We start from the raw sequence: 22,726 nt of genomic DNA, 5'->3' as shown, positions 1-22,726 counted from the left end.
ATTTCATTCTCCCAAGCTAACCATTCTTTAGTTTTTCTGCTTTTGGTCTCTTGGTGATTACCTTCACATCTCTTGAAAATATGCTTAAATCTCTAGGGCTTGCAGTAGGGACCTTCTTCATAATGCCCCAACTTCCTCCCAAAGTGGAGCATATTATTGTTTTAATTCTTCTGTTCGAATCACTTTTGTCATTTTAAGTACTCGGGACTTCATTTGTATTTCTTTCCACTTTGTGTTTATTTATAGATGATTGTTCATATAATAAAGTTCAACGCATTCTACAAAAAACTCAACTTACTACAGAATTAATACAGGAGTTATAATTCACCAAAGAAAATACAAGGATGAGGGGGAAAAATATGAAGATGTTGAACATGGCTGACCACTCAAGACATGCAATTTAAAACCACAAAAAGCTCCTGTGATCGACCTATTAGAATGTGTAACATGAAAAAGATTGACCATATCAAATGTAGAGGAAGAAGTGGAGAGCTGGAATTCCTCAGTGCTGCCGGCAGGAAAGCAAGACCGCACAACTCTGGAATTCCATTGGCTTTTAGCAGTTACATCTTCCTGCTTACTTTAAGGGACTTGTAATTAGCACCTTCACCCTCTAATCTCTGCTTCCACGTGCCACCTTCTATCAGCTACACTTTCACTTGATCGAGTGAGTTTCTAATACAGCTTGCAAGTATACCATGCTTATTCCATACTGACTCCAAGGGCAGAAAACCAAGACACAGCCGAATACGATGGTGGTTAGGCTGGGATTTCATTGACAGGCCAAGAACATAACAGAGGTTTTGGTCTTCTTATACACTCAATGTCATGCCTGCAGATCCAGTAACCCCAATCCAATTCTATTACACCCTACTCGTTTCCCTTATTTTTGATTGTATATGACCTATCCATGTCAGTCAGTTGGCATATTCCTTTGCCATTTACCATCTCTTAAAGGACAACACACCTATCTATTATGAACTGAAATTAATTCATTGGCATTCGAGGAATGTCCAATTAAATCCAAACAACCTTAATGATTCCACAGGTGTTAAAAAGGCTTTCTGGATGACTTCTAAGAGATTTTCATATTCTAGCACTAACTGAAATGGGGATGATTTTTGTACACAGGCCTAGCATAAGTATTCTGCAAGATTTGATAAACTGATAGACATAGACCAGAAAACCCAAATGGAATAAGCAATTAACGTATTTCACTTACTTGGAGCATCACTTCTTTGGACCTTATTATACTATATTATATTTCCTATTATACTAATTATTTGCTCTCTTCCAGCATTCCTTAACAAGCAAACAGGAGTTTTGTTTTCTTCAGTAAAACATCTATATCTACAATTCATCTCTTTTTACTAATTTTGTCACCCATGTGGAAGGTGTAATTTAAATCCTGAAACTCTCATCAGACTAAAGTGTCTCATTGTTACCTTTAGCTTCTGGTGATAGAAAGAGGAACATTTTCTTTTTTTACAGGGTCCTTTCGGCTCAGATCTGCTGACCCATGGGCTTTATAATGAGGATTGCCCTGAGCATGACCTCTTTTTGTAATTCCTATAAAATCCATTCTCTAATGTGTGTGATACTTTTGTTCTAAGGAGCTCAAAGGCCATCATTCCATTTGACCTCACAATATGTCTTTGATCTAGGCCAGGAGCCAATGTAGAGTTCATCATTGTACAGACGAGGAAAAGTAAAAGACACAAAAGGGTCAAGCCACTTGAGCAGAGGTGGCCAGAGTGTGAGCAGAGGGGCAGTACAAGCCTTCACCCCTGCTCCTGCAGCCAGAGCACTGACAGCATTCAAACCCAACTTGTACAAGCCAATGTATGCAAAAAGGTCACTTAAAAACACCACAAGTTTCACTCAATGAACCCAAGAGAAAAAAACTATTTGTAAGAAGACATTCTCCTCTAGAGTTTCAAATAACGAGAATGACAAATGACACAAATTCTACATTCACTTTGGATCTTTTCTGTTCTTCAGTTTTTCTCCCCCCCTTCCTTCCTTCCTTCCTTCCTTCCTTCCTTCCTTCCTTCCTTCCTTCCTTCCTTCCTTCCTTCCTTCCTTCCTCTTTCTTTCTTCATCCTCCCTCTCCTTTTCTTCTTTTTAAGTGAAAAAATAGAACATTTAGCTGCAACATATTTTATGTGGGTGCTTTCAATTTACTTCAAAGTCCATCAACCAATGTAAACCGGATAGAACTATGAATTGTTCTCTTTGTATCAAAATAATAAATAAAATACAACAGCAGCCACAGCAGCAAAGCAGCTGTTGTATGAGGTGGGACCACAGAGCGGGAAAGAAGCAGGCTCTGCTGTCAGGACTGGAGTCTGCTTGCAGAGATAAGCAGGGGGAACACATCATAAGGGAGCCTCAAGAGAAAGCTCTACCCACCACACGAATGCAGAGAGAATGTGCACTTGAGAAATGGTTTGTGGGAAAGCAGGTGTGGGGGTTGGCGGTCAGAGAAGCCCTGTGGGACAATGGGTGTCAGGCAGCATTTCTTTACCTGGGGAAGATCATGGAAGAAGATTTGATAAGAGATGGAACCAATGTATGGGAAGATGAATTGCAATAGAGACGAGGGAAAAGATCCTCTCTTGTTTAATGCCATGGCTTTCACTGGCCAAGACTTTCCTTGAAGAGTCCATCTAGAGGTCCTGCAGGTCCATTTCCAGAACTAGATCACTGCCTGGAGTATGTGAGCATAACATCCTCATGGACTTCTCTCTCTCTATTCTCTCTCTCTATTCTCTCTCTCTCTCTCTCTCTCTCTCTCTCTCTCTGTTGGTCCTTTGGTTAGAACTCGGGGCCTGGTGCTGTCCATGAGCTTTTCTGTGCTTAAGGCTAGCGCTCTACCACAGCTCTACTTCTGGCTTTTCTAATGGTTTGCTGGAGATAAGGGTCTCACAGACTTTCCTGTCCAAGTTAACTTCCAACTGTGATCCTCAGATCTCAGCCTCCTGAGTAGCTAGGATTACAGGCATGAGCCACCAGCACCCCATATGAATCCCTCTCTTTATAGCCGCATCCTACTACCTAGATATCCCGCAGACATCGCAAATCCATATCCGAAATAGGATGCATCATCAGAGACCTCCTGCCTCAGACACCACTGTATATTCTCTATCACGTGAGCATCACTCTCCAACCTCAAGCCAGAAGCCAGATAATCACCTTCTTCTATTGCTGTGTTTTCCTCAACGTTTATATCTAAGTAGATTGTGAAAATCCACCCTCCCACCTTCCCCCTCCCCAACTCTCAAATCTGCTCATCTCCCTGTTCTCATTACTTCCCTTCAGATCACGCTTCTAATTCACCTCCCAAACCTTAGCTCATGAGGCTGAGCTAAAATAAAGTCGGAAGCCATCACTTGCCTATGACTCTTCCAGTTTCTGCCTCATTGGCTACAGAACGAAAGTCTGAACATTTCACCCAGCTGACAGGATATTTATTGTAGGCCTCCCTACATCTCTCCAGCCCTATCTCCTTCCATCTGCAAGATCACAAACACTAAGACGATTTATAATTTCATGGAGTATGTGTTGCTCATGATAGAGAGTAAGAGTCCAAAAATGGCAGCGATAGTATAACACCTACAGCAATGATAATCACAATAATGAACAATGACCCACACTCACCCCGGTCAGACTGTGGCTGGTCTGCTGGACCAGAACAATGCATAGTCTATCATCTAAGGATTTGGGGGATGGCAGTGAATAAATTAAATCTCTGGGTACTGGAAAGTTACCAAAGGGATTTTAGTTACCAAAGGGATAGATACAGATAGAGAATATATGGAAACCACCTGGGAAGCTGCTATAATAATCTGAGTAATAGAAATTACTATAGAAAGGAGAGGTGAAAACAGAAGATAAAAGATCCTTTTGAAATTGGTAGCTGCTCGCTTGTGAGGATGAGCAAAGCGAAGATACTGCTAAAATTTCCAAAGTTTCAATGTGTGTAACTTTGATTAAAGGTTTGAATTTGAGAAGGGCAACAGGCTGTTTTTCTGTATGTTCTTTTTAATTGTAAAAATGCCATTAGAGTTGTATGAGCAAGGTAATAAGTACATTTCCTACTGATCATTGTTGCCTCCTCCTTTGTTTTCCCCCTACCATCCCTTCCCTCCCACCTCCACACCTACCCTCCCCTCATGCGAAGTTGTAAAGTTCATTTTCAACATAGTGTTTTGTACATCTCATTGTTACAATGGATCAACCTGTATCCTTATTGAAGCATTTTGTTTTTTCCCTTCCCCTCCCCAAATTAGAGAAGTATATATACAAGATGCAGGGCACCCAAATCAGATACAGTGAAAACAGGGGTTATACCATGGGGGAGGAACATACGAAGAAACAAAAAAGTTTTTTTTTTAAAGGTAACTAAGCAGCAATGAGGGTAGATTTTGTAACAGGGGTAAGAGATGGGATCCAAGAGGAGATGAGCTCCTAAGAGAGAATGAGACAGGATGCTATTAAACTGTGGAAAATGCTGCAGGCCAAAAAAAAAAAAAAAAAAAAAAGCATGAGCTGGAATAAAGGGTCTTTATTGGGGCCAGGACTTTCAGCAGGCTAGGTGGTAGACTAGACTGTTGACAGATTTATTTATTTTTGGTGCCCGTACTGGGGCTTGAACTCAGGACATAGATACTGTTCCTGAGTTTTTCTGCCCAAGGCTAGGGCTGTCCCTCTTATTTATAGCACAGCTCCACTTCTGGCTTTTTGGTGATTAATTGGAGATGTCTCATGAACTTTCCTGTAGGGGTTAACTTTGAACCATGATCCTCAGATTTGAGCCTTCCGAAAAGCTAGCATTATAGGCACGAGCCACTGCTTATTGACAGTTTTAAAGGTAAAAAAAAATTTAAGGGCTAGAAAATTACAGCAAAGTTATAGATTAAGGATGAAATGATCTCACCCACTCATTCTACATGTTCACTGCAGGCCACTTTCATGAAGGTCACCGACGCACAGGGAATATGCTGTTGCATAAGGCCCAGGAGAAGTTTATGTTTCGGTGAAGGAGGCAGACAAATGAAGAAACAAATACAGACGTGATGTGCGGGAGTGTTGATACAACGCACATGTGCAAGCTACTTAACAACTCAGTTCTAAAATGCTTCCAGAAGTCCCTTGACATATGTGGAAATGACTAGTCTTAGTCTAGTCGAGCCTGCACAAAAGGAAATGATGCATCATGTTTACGTTACAAACTGCCACATAGGAAAGGGAATTTCTGAGGAACTGCTAAACTAAATAATGAAGCCTGACTCTACACAAATCTTTCAACTTGCCTTTCCATTTTGCTTCCTGTAAATAAACACAAACAAAAGTCATCGTTTCTCTCTCAACGGACCTCCCATTTGCTCTTCTTTCCATCCATCTTTGCTACTCTGTCGTAAGTATGCATTTTGGGCAAAACAATCAAAGTGTAGCATTTAAAAATAGCTTGCTAATGACTTGATTGTTTTTTTTCTCCTTCAATAAAATGAATCAGAAGCCTAAGAATAATGCAGTTCACATCATTTCCTTAAAACAGGTAATTTTTCCTTATTCACCTTATTTGTTTTATTGCAAGTTGGCCAAAGGAAGATGGAAATTAGGGAAATCTGGGGAACTTTTCTAAGCAATTTCTCCAAGAGCAAGAGTTTAAAAAGCAGTTGGTAATCTATAACTCTAAATATTTAAAACACTGCAACTGTAAACTGTCACCAAAATACCTATCATTTTTAAACCACAGCAATTAAGTGAAATGAAACTATCTATGACATCCTGCTTTAGAAGATAGGATTAATAAACATGTTACGTTCTATAAAAGGTAACAATATTTTATGAATCTCAGCAGCCTAAAAAGAGAATGTAAGAAAGACATTGTTTTTGTCAACTAAGTAAAGGAGAAAAAAAAAAATTCCAGCTTTACAAATAGAACTCCAGGTATCTTCTCTTAATGCCCAACCTCCTTTAGAAAACATCAGTTTCAAATAATAATTTAAGTCTTTGGGGGAACTATAAGTCAGACAATAGGGTTGTAATCTGCTTTCAAGATCACAACAGATTCTCAGTAGCAAACCACTTAGAGCAGACTTCTTTCAGAAGAAGTCATAGAAGTAGAATCCCCACACACTCAAATAAATGAAGAAAAGGCAGGAGACATTTTTGTACATAAAAATTATAGAGCCAATTTGTATGGAGTTGAGAACTTTATAACTCTGAATGGATTCTAAATCAAATGACATAATCTGTTCTGCATAATCTTATAAAGAATTGAGGGAAAATGTGGCAACTTTGGAGCTGGATGTATGTATGACTCAAGGGGTAGAATGTCTGCCTACCAAGTGTGGGGCCTTCAATCTAAATCCTAGCATTACCACTCCCCCCAAAAAGCAGAAAAGAAAAAGGAAGAAATTAAAAAGACTGTGACAACGTTGAGAAAACATTTTCTATTGAAAAATTGGTCCTACTAAGTGTTGGCTCTTAAAGGGACACACAAACGCTCTAGAAATAGGAAATTTATTTCAGGAATAAAAGAGCCTGTCTGAGTAGCCAAGAGTTCCCTTTCCATTTCTCATTATCTGTTCACTGAAGTTCAAGCAGGAAAATACACACACACACACACACACACACACACAATTTCCAGGTTGTTCTTGACATATTCTTAAGGAAGGCTTTTATTTCTTTTATTTCTTCTTTGTAGTATATTTAGGTTCTTACTTCAAGTAATTAATATGAATATTCCCAGTATATAGGCCATGGTTCTTCATGGATGCTTGTCAGTCCTGTGTGACACACGAAGTGGGCTCCCAAGCCACTCTCTTCCAAGTCCAAGTTCAATTACAGTTCAATTGGGTGCCTGCTTTCCAGGTCTCTCTCTGTCTTCTTGACCAAACTTAAGCCTCACAGGAAGATCCTTTGGGAGTAGGCCATTCACCACTGTGAATCCACAGGAATTCCAAGACACCGGACATGGCAATCAGGCTCGGGATTGGGAGCACAGGTCCCAGGCAGCAGCAATGGGAACCATGAATTAGACTCATGCTCTCAAAACTGCAAGTCTGAGCCCTCTAACGGGGAGTAAATTCAATCAGGTGGATGGTGGCCAGAGTTTGGTAGAGGTTGAAGCATAACAGTAAATAGCAGAGTACATTTGATGTAGCTTAGTTAAGTACGGTGTCATGAAAACATTGATGATATACATATATGTGCATATCTATAGACACACATGTATCCCTACATCTATGTATGTTCTAAGTTTCAACACAGAGCGCATTTCTTTGAATATTTGTGTCCCCTTAAACACCCGTTGCAATCCTAACCCTCACTGTGATGGTGTTAGATAATTCGGCCTTTGATAGGTGATTAAGTGCTGAGCCTCGGGCTTCCCTGAGTGGGAATGGGGCCCCAAGGAAACAGAAGTGGAAGATTCTCTTTCCCTCCTTCTATCGTAGGAGGATATAAGAAGAAGCTGGCAGTCTGTCACTCAGAAGAGGACCCTCACCAGAACCTAACTATGCTGGCACCCTCTTGTGAGCATTCTGGCCCGCAGACTGAGGGATAAATTTCTATAGTTAATAAACTTCCCAGTCTATAGTACTTTGCTACCGCAGCCTAGGCTAAGTCAGGCTGTTATTTTTTTATTTACTGTTCAAGTATGACAGACTGACAAAGTCATGTGAAAAGAGAAAAAAAGGAAAGCTTAGATCAGGCCAATTTATTTTCTCCAGTTCTTTAGGATGCTATAATCTTATCTCAATCTTGTTTCAGTCTTAAAGATACCTAGATCATTGAAGAGAATGGAGCTTTAAGCTCCAGCTAAATCTTTCTACAACTGATTTCTCTCAAGGATGTAAATCTTATTAACCTTTATATTTAGAATGTATATATTTAGAATAAATACAAAGTCTAATATATATATGTATATATATATGAATGTTATTTTTGAGACCACATAAATGCTTGTAAATGTGTAAGTCAGAAGAAACTAGCTGTACTTTGTTGCTGTTGTTTATATTTTTGCTGATCCTGGGCTTGAACTCAGGGACAGAGCCTGGGCACTGTCCCTGAGCTTCTTGGCTCAAGGCTAGCACTCTACCACTTGAGCCATAGCTCCACTTCTAACTTTTTTTTGGGGGGTGGGGGGGAGAGGACTAGTAAAGGAGACAAGAAGAGGCTGATGTCTGAAGACTGCAGTTCAAAGCCAGCCCAGGCAGAAAAGTCCCCATGAGAATCTTATCTCCAATTAACCACTCAAAAACTGGAAGTGGTGCTATGACTCAAGTGGTAGAGCACTAGCCCTGATCACAAAGAGGCTCAGAGACAGCACCCAGGCCCTGAGTTCAAGCCCCACAACTGACAAAAAAAAAAAAAAAGAGTTATGGCATGGGCAACAGAAGGGCCACATCGACCAATGGGACTCTGGTTACTAAAGCTGGGCTAGGAATCTACAGATAGAAGAAACCACTATATGGGTGAAATACTCAGGGAGCAACACCAGTAGAAATTGGCGATGGATTAAATATGGCGGGCAAAAAGGAGGAAGCTGAGGAAGACATCCAAGCTCTACTAGTTGGTGGCTAGTCCACTACAAAGCTAGAATCCTAAACAGCATCAAGCATGGAGAAAGGAGGTCAGGATTCTCCAGTGAGACATGTGGGAATCTGAAGTGTCTTTGGGGGTATATGTAAGTGCAATGCCAATGCATTCTGAATTCAAGGAGAGATTTAGGTTGGAGATAGAATTTTTAGATTCATTTGTGATTCTCCTTTTGAAAACGCATATTCCAAAGCTCCATTTTGAGGGGCTATCACATGAAACATAGGAAAATAGTGAAGACTTTAAAGTCAGAAAAGCAAGAGTGGCTGTCTGTTCATGAGCAAGAGGTTAATTGACTCAGTTTCCATTTCCTTCTCTAGCAGCAAGGATGTTGTGGCCCATTATGCAGCCATGTGGGGAAGAGCATGGAAAGAGAGCAGGTTCTCAGTAAAGTCAGACTCTTAGACTGCCAGGACCACCTTATGCTAATTTTTTTAAAGATTATCCCACAGCACCTGGCATTGCTGAGCCAAACATTCAGCAACATCTGGAGAACTGAACTGACTTGCAATATTCTGAGAACTGTCATCAAAGCATTGTCTTCTTCCCTAGACACGACCACTAGTTCTGAGTCTCTCCTCCACTGGTATCTATTGATTCAAGTCATGCATTGGGCTAGTGTCTTATCCCTCAACACCCACATACCATGAACCATGTCCCGGCTCCAGGAGTGTTAATCACTCGGCCAGGTCAGTGACCACCAAAAAGTTGTTTTTTGTTTTTATCCACTATCTGAAGTACTAGACACCTGGTCTATTTGCAGGAATTTGTCCTCTTGTGACTCACAAGGTTCTAAGAAAAACGAAGACTGACAGAGGGAGGGTTTTGTTTGTTTGGTTTTTTTGTTTTTCATTTTTCCCTTAGAGGTTGTGATGGAACAGACAGATGATTTTCTAACATTCCCAGAGACTGACATTTCAAGCCACCGGTTCACTGATGGCTAATACTGAGTGTCATCGGAACACCTGGAGGCCTGTCACTACTCAAAGTGCTGGTCTTCATCTCACTGTCTCTGATTCTGCTGCTCTGAGATGTGAACAAGTGCCCAGGCTTCTTTGATAATACCACAGTATTGACCTATCTAAAGCTTAAGAAAAGCCAGCTGAGATTGAGATCCTTTACATGAAGTATCACAGGATTTGCCTTATATTTCATCACAAAAATGTCTTTTATTTGTGCCAGTACTAGGGCTTGAACTCAAGATCTCCCTTAGCTGAACACTCAAGCTCATCGTACTACCACTTGAGCCACACGTCCATTTCTGGGTTTTTACTAATTAATTGGAGATAACAACTCATGGACCTTTCTGCTGGGGCCAACTTCAGTGATCCTCAGAACTCAGCCTACTGAGTCACTAGGATTATAGGTGCAAGCCACCAGTACCAGGAACAAAATGTCTTAACTCAAAATTATAGTTGTTTATAATAAGATAGGTACTCTCCAGTCCTCCTGCTTTTTCCTTTTTTAGTGAATGGAAGAAACTGTTCTTTAAACAGAGAGTACTTCATTCATAATCATATCAGAATCTGTTTGCCTAAACAAGTGTTTACTCTTTCATTCTAAGGCAGTTTCCATTGCTAACATTTAATGGTCCTCACAGCTGTATGGAACAAGTCATCTTAATAGTAGCCCATTTCATCTTGATAGGATTTACTCATTTATTTAAACACTTACTAAGCACCAACGATGGACCAGCCTGTAGAAAATCAGCATTAGAAAGACGTGACCATGACCTTTTACCAGGTGCTGGTGGCTCATGCCTATAATCCTAGCTACTAGGAGTCTGAAATATGACAATCAAGATTTGGAACCAGCCAGTGCAAACAAATTCACAAGACTCTGATCTCCAAGTCACCAGCAAAAAGTTACAAGTGGAGGTGTGGCTTAAGTAGTAGACTACCAGCCATGAGCGAAAAAGCCCAGCAAGCCAAGAAAAAACCTGCAGCCCTGAGCTCAACCCCAGTACCATTAAAAAAATAGGACAAATGTTGTATTTAGATTATTCTTTCTGCTAAACAAAAGAAAGAGATGTAATTAAATATTCTAAGCATGTTCGTTTTAGAAAAGTTAGAACTGGGTCCGTTGATGCACACCTACAATCTCTATACATCAGAGCCTAAGGTAGGAGGATTGAGAGTTTGCGCTCAGCCTAGGCTACACAGAGTGCCGGCCCACCTAGGGTTATATATCAAGATTCTATATCAATCAACCAATTGATCAATAGATCAATCACTAAGATTAGAGTCTATTAAGTAAATTTGCTTATAGTAATTAAAAAAGAACCACTGTAAAGTGAAACTAGAGTTCTAACATGCTATATGACATTTCTAAACTGGTTCAGAGAGTTCTATAGAATCATTAGGATACATAGGAAACATCCCACAATTTTGAAGAGTAGCATCCACTTGAATGCATAAACTGCACTGTACACATTTCAAATGTCCTCACCATGTACCGGGTAGAGTACAAAGTGCTAAGGATGAAAGTATAAATAAAATACGACACCTAACCTTTTCACTTCACAAACATTTGCTAAACACCCATGATAGGTTTCTACCTCAAAGATGTCATGGTGTTCCTGTTCAGTTGTTGATACTAGTTTTGTTTCCCTCCTTTATTACCAAATATTAGGACCAAGTAGGTGGCCATGATAATAATGGTTCTAATTTTCAAAAGAAAGAAAGGTATGAGTTAATGTTTAGAAATCATGGTGTGACATGTTTGACCCACTGCTTTTCTTCTACCAGACTAAGAAGCTAATGAACATTTTTTTCCCCCTGTCGGTCATGGGACTTGGAACTCAGGGCTTCAGTGCTGCCCCTGAACTTTTTCACTCAAGTCTAGTGCTCTACCACTTTGAGCCACAGCACCACTTCCGGTTTTCTGGTGGTTAATTGGAGATATGAGTGTTATGGACTTTCATGCTTGGACTGGCTTTGAACTGCGATCTTCAGATCTCAGCCTCTTAGGTAGCTAGGAGCCACCAGTGCCAAGCCAAGGAACAATTTTTATGTCTAGTTATAATTTTATCCGCCTCCTCAAACACCTTGCTCAGCATTACTAAATTCAAGAGGCTTTCCCCTTACAAAACAGATGAACTTTCTACAGTCTTGTCTCTCAACTTTGGTTCCAAGTCAAGGTAATTATACTATATGAGCTCCCAGCACCTGCAGTCTGAATTTCTCCCTGACCCCCTACAGAAAAATAGACACATCCATTTTGAGAGTGGAAGCAATAATACTAAACACTCAGTGTTTTATATTTCATTGTAATCGCCATTGATTTTCTAAAAATATTAAAGAAAATGAGCTTTGAGAACACACTGTTCACCCATTATGTAAGCTGCCCCAAACATACTGCATATGCATTGTTTATCGGTCCCATAAACAATACTTGCTTCCGAGACAATGCTCAGTTCACGAGGCATTCCAGGATGAGTTTTGTCCTAGTGCTAATATCAAGTTACTGCTAGCCTAATGAAGTCTTAATTGATAACCTAATTTAGACAGCATTTGTGTGCTTTTTCTGAGAGATCACCACCTCTTTTTTTAAAAACACAATTTTCATGAAGTTATGCCCAAGAAGATAAAATAGAGAATAAATTGTACCCAAAAAAAATCAAGGCTATTTGCCCTGGCCTATTTTTTTTTTAACTTTTGAAAGGACTTGGGTCTTCATCAATGTCAGCCAACAGCTTATTAGTGTTCCCCAATTTCATCAATAAAGTAAGCTTAAAGTTGATTTGTTAAACAGAAAACAAAACTAAATAAAACAAAATGCTACGTATTTTTTCAACTCCAATTCCCCTGACATTTGGAAGAACTATGTCCTGCTCCATAGATAAGATCACAAACAAACATCTGAGCTACATAATGTATAGTGCTAACTGGGCAGCTTCTAAAGAAATAAAGGACTCTTTCCAACTCCATTCAATGTACAAAGAGAAAATGTTTTGGGGACAAATACATTTAGAACTTGATGTTTTACAGAGCAACTCTAATTAAATCTGTAGCCGTATTTAAACACACACACACACACACACACACACACACACCAGCATTTTTCCAGGATATTAAATGTGGTTCTGAATCACTACTTCACAGAACTACAAGCCAAATGAAAATTTAAATGTATACATATGTATGACTTTACTGGGTGGATGACAAGACCACCTTTAGCTTCTGGCTTTATTTCCCAAGAAGAGAAGCTTAGAAACCAGTATGCATTTGTGTTTCTATCCATCAAGTCCCTCTCTTCAAGTCCTAGTTGGAGAAAAGTATTAATTATGAATCCGGTGATGTATATAAGCCAATAGAATCAAATTGAATAGATAAGAATGGCCAAAAATTTTCTCCATAATGGTATTTACTTGAAAAGGAGAATTTAAACACATAAATTCTAAAGTGTCTTTAAAAGAAGGCACTTATACTCTACGAATTACTAGGAAACGACGTTTTCTGCAACCACTATGATTTTTTAAAGTGAAAATCTCATCTGTGTCATACATCCTGGTACAATCTCAAATATTAATCTCTTTAATTAGTCACATTAGTTCTGGCTTATCATATCATCCTTGTGGCTATAAGCAGGTAGTTCATCTCTCTACATTTCCATTTTCTGTCCTATAAAGAAATGCATCTCTAAATAAGTTAATATTCACATTTGAATTCTTTATCAGAAGGAAACATATGTCTACCCCTAATATAAATGGCAGGACCAGTTAGCAATATTTAAGATCTATTATATCCCTGTCATCACTCTTCCAAACATTATAAAAAATACTACTTTTCTGTACCTAGGAAGCAGAGGTAGAAAGAAAAGAGGGTTCTTAAAGTAGAATCGAGGTTGGTTTATATATCGAGTCCCCTGCCTGCAAAGAGAGAGCCAGAATTAACATCTACTGAAATTTTTACTCCATATCTATTTAAAAAGAAATGAGCTGTTTTCTCTTTCAAAGATATACAATTCCATAAAGTAGATCAGTCAATTTCTAGGATCATGTTCTAGCTAGGATATGATCCATTTGGGGGAACATATACATCCCTAAGGAGTAAGAGAAGACAGGCAAATAGGAGTACAGGACACAGTTGACATGAGTCTATTGTCTCAGAGAGAAAGAAAAACTCTTCTTTATCTGGTGGACTCCTGAAAGGGAACAACAGGCTCCTGTACCTGCTAGCTTCACAGGACACACCTCTCACAGGCAAATTCTCATGGGCTAGGAATTTGCATGGTGAAATGCTGTCTACGTTTTGCAGTATATGTCCTGATTATGAGTGGTTTCATTCATCTCCATTAATTCAACAGCTCTTTGGAGGATGTTTACTATATGCAAACTACAAAACTAAATTAAAAAAACCAAGGTGTGAGTTTGCTGTTTGTCAATGAACAGGAGTCTGAGAATACTTCAGTCTTGCAGAATATTTTCAAGTAAAATGGAAACACTAAATAATACAAGTGTTAAGCTAAAATACAGTTGCAATTTTCTTCCCCTGTTAGGAGGTGAAATGGTAAATAAAGTAAATAAAGGTAGACTGGATAATCAGCTAAATACCTTAGTTGACACCCAGTAAAAAGCTTTCCTTTCCCTAAAGGAAATGCACCATTAGATTACCAACACATTGGTAATTGGATTTATGGAATGCGCAAGCTGGATCTAAAACATAATTTCACATGAACCGTTTGTTTGATATGAGAGCAACTCTGGACCTGGAGGTGTTGAGATCTGTCACACGTGTGCCAGAACTAGAACCCAGGTCACCAGACAGCATGCTGAACCGTCTCTGGTGCACAACAAGATTCATGTGTCCTCATTGCTGGAAGTGGGACATGGGCAGCAAATACCAAGCAATGAACTAGCCGCCAGTTTCCACTCTTGGAAAATCCAGCAAATTAGAGGTGCCAGCATGAAAATCACCCATCACTTGTCTAAGTCTCAGTTTCCTCATCTGTAAAATCTGACCACTAATTCATCATGGAACTCTACAGACCCTAATGAATGTGGGAACACTCCAGCCAGAGGGACTGGGGGTCGGGGGCTCAGGAAAACACAGAGCTAACACTGTCTATGACAACAAACCTGCTGTAGCTCTTAATACTCACCACTTGCAACTTTAATAAGCAAACGCATGAATCTGTGAGCCCGCCATCCCTCCTTTCAATATGCGATCACTATCTCAGTCCTGCCTCTCTCAAAAATGGCTGGAATTCAAAAAGAATACTGCGAAGCATTGAAAAACTGCAAGGCACGGGAGCAAATGGAAGGTGTTATTACCAAATCCTCTAGTCTTCTTAATTTGGGGGCAAAAATGGAATGTGGTTTTTTATCATTCTGCTGTCTTCAATTTTCCATCTCAAGTAAGACATCATCACCACCAAGCCCAGACTCATCACCTTTCTGAGCACAGAATCTACAGTGCAGAAACCCACCGTTGCCCTTAGCTCCCAGATCATTGCCTGACACTTGGGACTCAACCTCCCGCCTGGGAAGACTTGGCTGGGAAAGGCGTTTGTTTGTTTTCGCAGGGGCTCCTTTCAGCTGGGAAGGCTCTAGCAAAAGCTTCCTCGAACACGATTTACTCCATCCCACTGGAGTCCTAATGAAACCAGAGCTTTGACTTTTTCTTCACCCCCCCACCACAGCAATACACTCCCAGCCTCTCCACTGAGCCAGCGCGAAGTCGGGTTCAGAGGGACCAGACGCGTTCTCCCAACCGAGGCTCAGGAGTCCTGATGGGGGGGACCACTTCCTCTCAGGAAGGGAACACACGCCTAATCACCCGGCCCCTTGTTTTAGATCTGAGGGCTGACAAAGCCATCAAGACCCAGTGGTGAGTGGGGAGTTTATTTGGGGTTCACCACATGCTCCCTAAAAAAAAATGTCCCTTGTTCGCAGCCCCGTTTTCCATAGGTTTGATGAAAAATAAAAACGCATCAGCCCACCCAAACAACTTCTCAGGATCAGGTTTCTAGCCCACCGCACCGGACACCAGCGGGTGGAGGTGGAGGGCGGGGGGGGGGGGGCGCGGCGTGGAGAGGCTCAGACCGACATCAAGCGCAGAGGAGGGTCCACAGACATGTGTTGCCTTCCCCTCTGGCATCTGCGGGCACCAGCATGGCAAATCAAACCCAGGCGTCCTCCCTTCCCGCTGCCCCCCCTCTCCCACCCCCACTCCGCCCCCGGACGTTCAAGCGTCCCGCCGATGGGGAGGGGGGGAGAGCGGGGACCCGCACCAGTCCACCGCTGCAGCGAGGCTGGAACCGCGCCGCACCTGTTCTACCCGGCGCCGGAGAGGCACCAGAACCCCGGTGTGCAAGCCGCACCTCCCCGCACCCCCGTGGAGATCCCCAGAGGCGCCCCCGTCGTGCCCAGGAGCGACTGGGGGAAGGGGTCGGGGGGATCTCTCCGCTGCAAACTCTGTGCGTTTCCCCCCTGAAAGGCGGGATCGGAGTGTTGGAGCTGGGGGGTGGGGGGGCTTCTGCTTCCTCCGACCCTGAGTGATCGCGGGGCGTCCCTGCGGCCCGAGGGAGCGCGCGGGGCGCGCAGGGCCCGTGGCGGGGTGAGCGGGCGCGGGGTGCGCGCGCGGCTGGGGCCCCGGGGGACGGCGATCCCGCTGCGGCGGTGGCAAAGTGAGAGAGAGAGAGAGAGAGAGAGAGAGAGAGAGAGCCCGAGCGCGCGCGTCAGGTCTCTCGGGGCGACCCGAGCCCCCGCCGGGCGCGGCGTCCCCGGGGTCTAGGGCTGGCGGGGAGGAGGGGCCGGGGGCGCGCGGGAAACTTACCCCGCCCGGGCAGCCTCCTGGAGCCTCGGCGGTCGAGACCAGTTGCGCCACAGCCTGCGAGTTGCCGGGATGTTGTGGCTTCTCCGGGACGCAGAGCGAGCGGGCGAGCGGGCGGCCGCGAGGGGCGGGGCCGGGGGCAGCGCCGGGTGTGTGTGTGGGGGGGGGGGGACGGCGGGCAGGTGCAGGGGGAGGGGAGGGGAGGAAAAGCGGGGCCGGGGGAAGGGGGGGTGGGAGAGGGGAGGGGAGAGCCGAGCCAAACTCACCCCGGACGCGCCTCCGGCGGGGGCGCGCGGCGGCGAGGGTGCACTGCGCGCGCGCCGCGGCCGCTGTCTGTGTGTCTGCGTGTCTGTCTGTGTGTCTGCGTGTCTGTCTGTGTCTCCGCTTCCCCCCCCCCCCTGCCTCCCCCACCCCACCCCCGGCCAGGCCACCGAAAGCCCAGTAGCTCCCAGACGCTTCCACCTCCAGATGCAGCCTTGACGAGCCGAGTTCGAGTACACCGAGGCCGAGGAGCGGCGGCGCGGGGCGGGGCCCCCACGCCTTCCCCGAGGGCGGGCGCGGGTCTTCTCCCCTCTCCCCGGCACCGTGCGCGCCCGGAGTCGGAGAGAGGCGCCGGGCGAGAGAGCGCGCGAGCCGGGGCGAGCGAGCGAGGCGGTGCGCGGCGGCCGCCGCGGCTCGGGAGGCTGCAGGCCCCGCCCGCCGGCCGCCCAGCCCCCCCGCCCGGCCCCCGCTTCCCTCCACCCCCGCGCTCCGTCCCCGCTCGCCCTGCAGGGAAGCCAGACCGGTTTGCAGCAGCGGCGGCGGCGGCGCGAGTGTCCGCCGCAGTCGGGGCCGGCGGGGTCCGAGGCGGTGCGCGGGGGACCAGGCGCCCATCGCGCTCCCGGGCGCCCAGGCTGGAGAGACCCCCCCCCCCCTCCGCCCCTCACCCCAGAAGCCCAGCTGCTAAACGGGGGTGTGTGTTTGGGACCCGGCGTCCGTCCCTCCTCCTGAGGCCACTGCTCCCGGCTGCTCCCGATGGTCTGCCCGCCCGACGCTTCTAGGCCGCAGAAGTCCGCACTTACAACCCCTGCGTGGGTCCCCCCCCCCCGGACTAGGAAGGGATGGACAAGGATTGTTGGGCGAGGGAGCAGCTCCCCTTTCCCAGACACCAAAGCCCCATCTGCCAGGTAGGGAGAGGCTGAGGAGGGGTCCCGGCGCCACAAGTGTTCCAAACGGGGGTGGGGAACACTGTTCAAAAAGAAATCTGCGCTTTTCCTGACGTGTGTTAACTGTAACCCCTTTCTAATGACATTTCTAATAACGTTTTCTTTAAAACATTAGAAGGAAAAAGTGTTCTAATGGGGGGAAATGCCTATCCTATGGACAGCGCTGAGTCGGCTGGGGACTCCTGTAATCCCAGCTCCAAAGAGGGTAGGTGCAAATCTAAGGGGTCCTGGTGTGTGTGTGCGGGGAGAGGGGGGGGGGATCTGGGGGGAATTCAGCCCCGGATCTTCAAGCTAAGTTCACTTACTAGGAACTGAGAGGTAGCAGACGCCTCCCAGCCCCATCGAAACCAGACGTATTTTCCAGCCCCATTATTTCCTTCCACTTTTGCCTTCTTTAACACAACAAAATATCAACGCGGAGGCCCGGGGAGATAACGTTTCTTGGATCCCAGTCACACAACCCTGACTGCACTTCCTTTAGTTCCCTCTTTCCAGATTTGAAATCTCTTGGTAACTCCCAGGTCCTCCCCCACCCTCTCCGCCCCGCCCCGCCTGCAGTGAGTTTCTATTGGCTTAATAATCCACCTAGAATGGATCACCGTAATTTCCTAATAATAAAAAAATACCCATTTATTGAAGTAGAAGTAACAAGTAAAACAAGGAGCTATTATTATTCTTTGGCTAGTTTTCCAGCCTATTCTTCCCGGTGAAGCTGGGATTGAGGGGATCATTTGCCTGGAACCCTCTGCAATGTGTTTTTATCTTTGAATCCTAGACTTTTCAAGGACTCAGAGTAGGAGCATACATCAACTCCAGCTTGCTGGCTTTACAGAGGAGGAAACTAAGGCTTAAAAACATCTCATGGACCGAAGACCAGAACACAGTTCCCTTGACTGTCAATTCCTGAACAACAAGAAAAACGACAGAAACACTGGGTTATCAAAGTTCAAGATGGGGCCGATAGAGGGGGTGGTAGAGGGCAGGAACCGATGAGAGAGCCATCCTGCTGACTGGCTTGAATCACTGTATAGGGGGCAGCATTTCACCGCTCTAACAGCCTCCCTGGGATGGGGTTGGGGGGGGGGGGCAGTCCCAGTCTCCCCTTCCTTGCTCCTCAGACTTCTACTCTGAAATTCAAGGAACTGAAAATGAATCTGCTTCCCAGAGAGACAATATAAGTTAAAGTGCAAAGTCAGTTCCAGAAAAACAGGTAAAGTCCAACCTAAGGGAAATCACAGTGGGCCAGCAGTGTTTACGCACATTACCCATGCATGCCACATATGTGTGAACCTCCACACAGCCCTTCTTTCTCTTCAGAAGTTGGCCTTGACACAGATGCACGCGACAGCTTTTCAGAGGGAAGTCACAAAGCACACTACACACTGGCTATTGAGAGCGCTAACTATGAAACAGGATTCGAAGAAACTCTACAAAGCTTTGAGATTGCCTCATCAGTGTACTTTGTAGAATGGGGAATCTCGTAGTTTGACATCCCGATTTCTTCCCAATTCTTCCTCTGACTTTGTAAATAGGAATTTGGAGAAGTCATCCTCTACTGGAAATAAAACAACAACATCAATGGCCTTTGTAATAGTGAGTTGGCCAGAAAAATCAAGAAGCTCATTTAAAAATCAGAAAACATTCACCAAGTTATTTTCACTTCAACTGTAATTTTTGCCGTTGTGTGTCTTAGTCCAGTATCTTAATGTTGGTATTTAATTCTGTTCTATTCTTCAAGCCTGCATGGGTTGCTTGTAGCAGATTTGATCATTTGATGGTCCATAATTATTAACCCCCTTTTACCTACCACTTTTCCCTCTAGCTTTGTAGTCCTCGCTCACTGTAGGCTCAATCATGTAATTTACTCTGGCCAATGGAATAATAACAGACTTGACATAATTAAAGTCTTGAAGGGAAAAAAACCCATTATGCATTTAGAATTGCATATCATCAGGACATCAAGCTTGCTGCAGGGTGAGGGGCCCAGTGGAACAAAGGTGAGTCATCATATCACCAAGGCCATCCTTGGCTCTCAGTTGCATGTAGAAGTTCCAGTGAAATAATCTGGGCTTGGTCCAGATCCATAGACAATGCACCTGACCCATAGTCAGTAATAGTAAATGCTCGCTGTTAGCCAAGCACTGGGGGCTCATGCCCGTAATCCTAGCTACGCAGGAGGCTGAGATCTGAGGATGGAGGTTCAAATGCAGCAGGGGCAGGAAAGTCTGTGAGACTCTTATCTTCAACTAACCACCAGAAAACCAGAAATGGGGCTGTGGCTCAAAGTGGTAGCACGTTAGCCCAAGTAAAACAGCTCAGGGATAGTGCCCAGGCCCTGAGTTCAAGCCCCATGACAGACAAACAAAAAGAAAAGAAAAAAAGAAAAATGCTTGCTGTTATAAGCCACTGCTTCAGTTACACTGGCCATTTACTATTTCTTCTGACTCTATGAGGTAACTAAGCTTAGATATAGATAAGCAACAAGTGAGTTGTATACAGCTGGCAGCTGAGCAGAGCTGGAAGATGCTAGAAGGCATCATTCACTCATCAGCCATCTCAATCCTCTCACATAATAGCCTTTCCATGTGCCTAGACTGTGCTTCTTAATAGCAAGGTATTAGACATTTGAGATCGCTGGCTTGTAAGAGAAAGGGACAGCTAACAGCCCTTTCTTTTAAGGGCTGAGCTTCAGAGCTGGAGAAAGTTATTTCTTCTATGGGCCATGGCAAGTGACAAGGCCCACTCAATTCAAGAGTAGGGGGAAAAGAAGGTGGGGAGGTAGGCAAACAGTTATTATATTTAATGAGCATATGTGAAAATGGAACTATGTTCAAGGTATGGATGGGATTGGGCAAGATTGGGGGGAAGGATGGAAAGAATAGAGGAAATAGACCTTTTCTTTTCTTTTTTCTTTTTTTTGTCAGTAGTGGGGCCTGAACTCTGGGCCTGGGCACTGTCCCTCAGCTCTTCAGCTCAAGGCTAGCACTCTACCACTTGAGTCACAGCGCCACTTCCGGCTTTTTCTGCTTATGTGGTGCTGAGGAATGGAACCCAGGGCCTCATGCATACAAGGCAAGCACTCTACCACTGAGCCACCTTCCCAGCCCTGTCTTTTCTTTTGAGTGGCAGTATGTATGCAACAAGAATAGAAGGCTTGAAGGGAAACAGGCCTTTTTGGAGCCTGTCATTCATTAGGTTTTGAGGTGCTTTGTTGAACTATATTAGTTAACCAGTACTGTAGGAATATATCTTTACCTATCTGCCGTCTTGCCATTTTGCCGCTATTTTTTCGTGAAACTGCCATGGTTGTCCCTGAGTAATCCTGATCATTTTCCTCCCATATAGCTTCCATCAGTATTGCAATCAAAACCATTACTTTAGCTACTCAGGAGGCTGAGATCTGAGGATTGTAGTTCAAAGCCAGTCCTGACAGCCCCAACATCCTCTATAGGAAAGTCTGTGAAATTCTAATAAAGTACATAAAATTCTGGAAGTGGAGCTATGGCTCAAGTGGTAGAGTGCTACCCTTGAGCAAAAGAAACTCAGCACCTATGCCCTGAGTTCAGGCCTCAGGACTGGAAAAAAATTTACCTGATATGGGAAGCTTTCAACTAGACCTGGTGCTATTGATCCCAGAAATATGCCTGATATCTTTGAGATTAACTTGAGATAAACCAGGTACATCACCCTAGCTGAAATGACTTTCATCCAATAATTAGCATCGTGCAATCCTGAGTCTGCCCACCTCTTTCTCTGGTCTCATTTCATGTTATGGCAGATTGTCAAATGTGAGGACTTGGTTACTTCAAAACAGATATATTCTTCTTCACTGTGGGACATTGGTTTGGTTACAAATCTCTAGACCTCATTTCTCTGAAATGAGGGAGGTTGAATTTCTCTAAGTTACTGATGCACTTTTTGCATTTTCCCTAGAGATGGTTCAAGGGACTAAGGAATGTAATAAATATTCAGAAAAAGGAAACCAGAGGGAATTTGAGGAATGATAGTAAGCTTTGAGTCTTTCATTCCACCTGTTCATCTGTCATGTATCCTCCAACTAAACTAAGAATCCAGATCAAAGGCTCACATTGTATCCATTTACATCAAACAGTAGAAAGGAGAGCCTGCATTCTTCTCTGGCACATCGCCTTCTAGAAATGTTCATTTTAAGCAGATTAAAAAGCTTAAATGTAGCCAGGTGCTGGTGGGTCATGCCTATAATTCTTGCTACTCAGGAAGGTGCGATCTGAGGATTGAGGCCTGAAGCCAGCCCAAGGAGGAAAGTCTGTGAGACTCTTACCTCCAATTAACCACCCAAAAAGTCAGAAGTGGAGCTGTGGCTCAAGTGGTAGAACATTAATCTTGAGCCAAAAAAAAAAAAAAAAAACCCTCAGGGAACATGCCCAGGCCCTAACTTCCAGCCCCAGGACTAGCAAGCAAAACACACACACACACACACACACACACACACACACACACACACACACACACACGGAGCTTAAATGTTTACCCCTTATATAGCTTAATTCTTCAATTTCAGAGGGCTAGCTTACCCTAGGGACCTGGTGTTATTTAATCTCAAATTTGCTCTTAAAGTTAGTAAAATCTTGAAATCTCAGGCCCACTTTTCTTCCTTCTCTTTGCTCCCTTTACTATTGTCTGTCCCTCCCCACCTCCCTCCTTCTTTCTTCCCTCCCTTCCCTTCCTTTCTTCCTTCCTTCCTTGCTTCCTCTCTCCCCCTCCCCATCCCTCCTTGTCTCCTCTCCCTGCTTCCTTCCTTCCTTTCTTCCTATCTTTGTTTCCTTTCCTCTTTTTTCATGTTTTCTCCCCACCCCCTTCTTTTTTTTTTTTTGTCGGTCGTGGGGGCTTGAACTCTGGGCCTGGGCGCTGTCCCTCAGCTCTTCAGCTCAAGGCGAGCGCTCTACCACTTGAGCTACAGCGCCACTTCCAGTTTTCTGGTGGTTTATTGGAGATAGGAGTCTCACGGTCTCTCCTGCCCGGGCTGGCTTTGAACCGCGATCTTCAGATCTCAGCCTCCTGAGTAGCTAGGATTACAGGCGTGAGCCACCAGCGCCCGGCTTCCACCCCCTTCTTTTACTCGCTGCCCCTTCCCTTTCTTAATCCTATTCATCCCCT

General features: G+C 44.3%; 1 protein-coding gene and 1 long non-coding RNA gene across 3 annotated transcripts in view; one reads left to right on the top strand and one right to left on the bottom strand.

The window, feature by feature from the left end:
* The window catches only part of Pip5k1b (phosphatidylinositol-4-phosphate 5-kinase type 1 beta), a 257,064-nt gene extending 240,535 nt beyond the window's left edge, over nucleotides 1-16,529 (bottom strand). For both annotated transcript variants that reach the window (XM_042699340.1, XM_042699341.1), the window contains exon 1: nucleotides 16,389-16,529. The gene's annotated coding sequence lies outside the window, so the exon portion shown is untranslated. The remainder of the gene's footprint in view (nucleotides 1-16,388) is intronic.
* Nucleotides 16,530-17,484: 955 nt separating this feature from the next.
* LOC122124695 lies at nucleotides 17,485-19,417 on the top strand. Its single transcript, XR_006150610.1, has 3 exons — nucleotides 17,485-17,551; nucleotides 17,706-17,795; nucleotides 18,366-19,417. It is a non-coding gene; the product is annotated as an uncharacterized LOC122124695 (long non-coding RNA).
* Nucleotides 19,418-22,726: the final 3,309 nt, after the last annotated feature.

This window comes from Dipodomys spectabilis, unplaced genomic scaffold (genome assembly GCF_019054845.1).
Source record: "Dipodomys spectabilis isolate Male_0828 unplaced genomic scaffold, ASM1905484v1 ptg000241l, whole genome shotgun sequence".
Lineage (NCBI taxonomy): Eukaryota > Metazoa > Chordata > Mammalia > Rodentia > Heteromyidae > Dipodomys > Dipodomys spectabilis.
The sequence above is the reverse complement of the archived record's forward strand: the minus strand, read 5'-3'. Positions and strand labels throughout refer to the sequence as shown.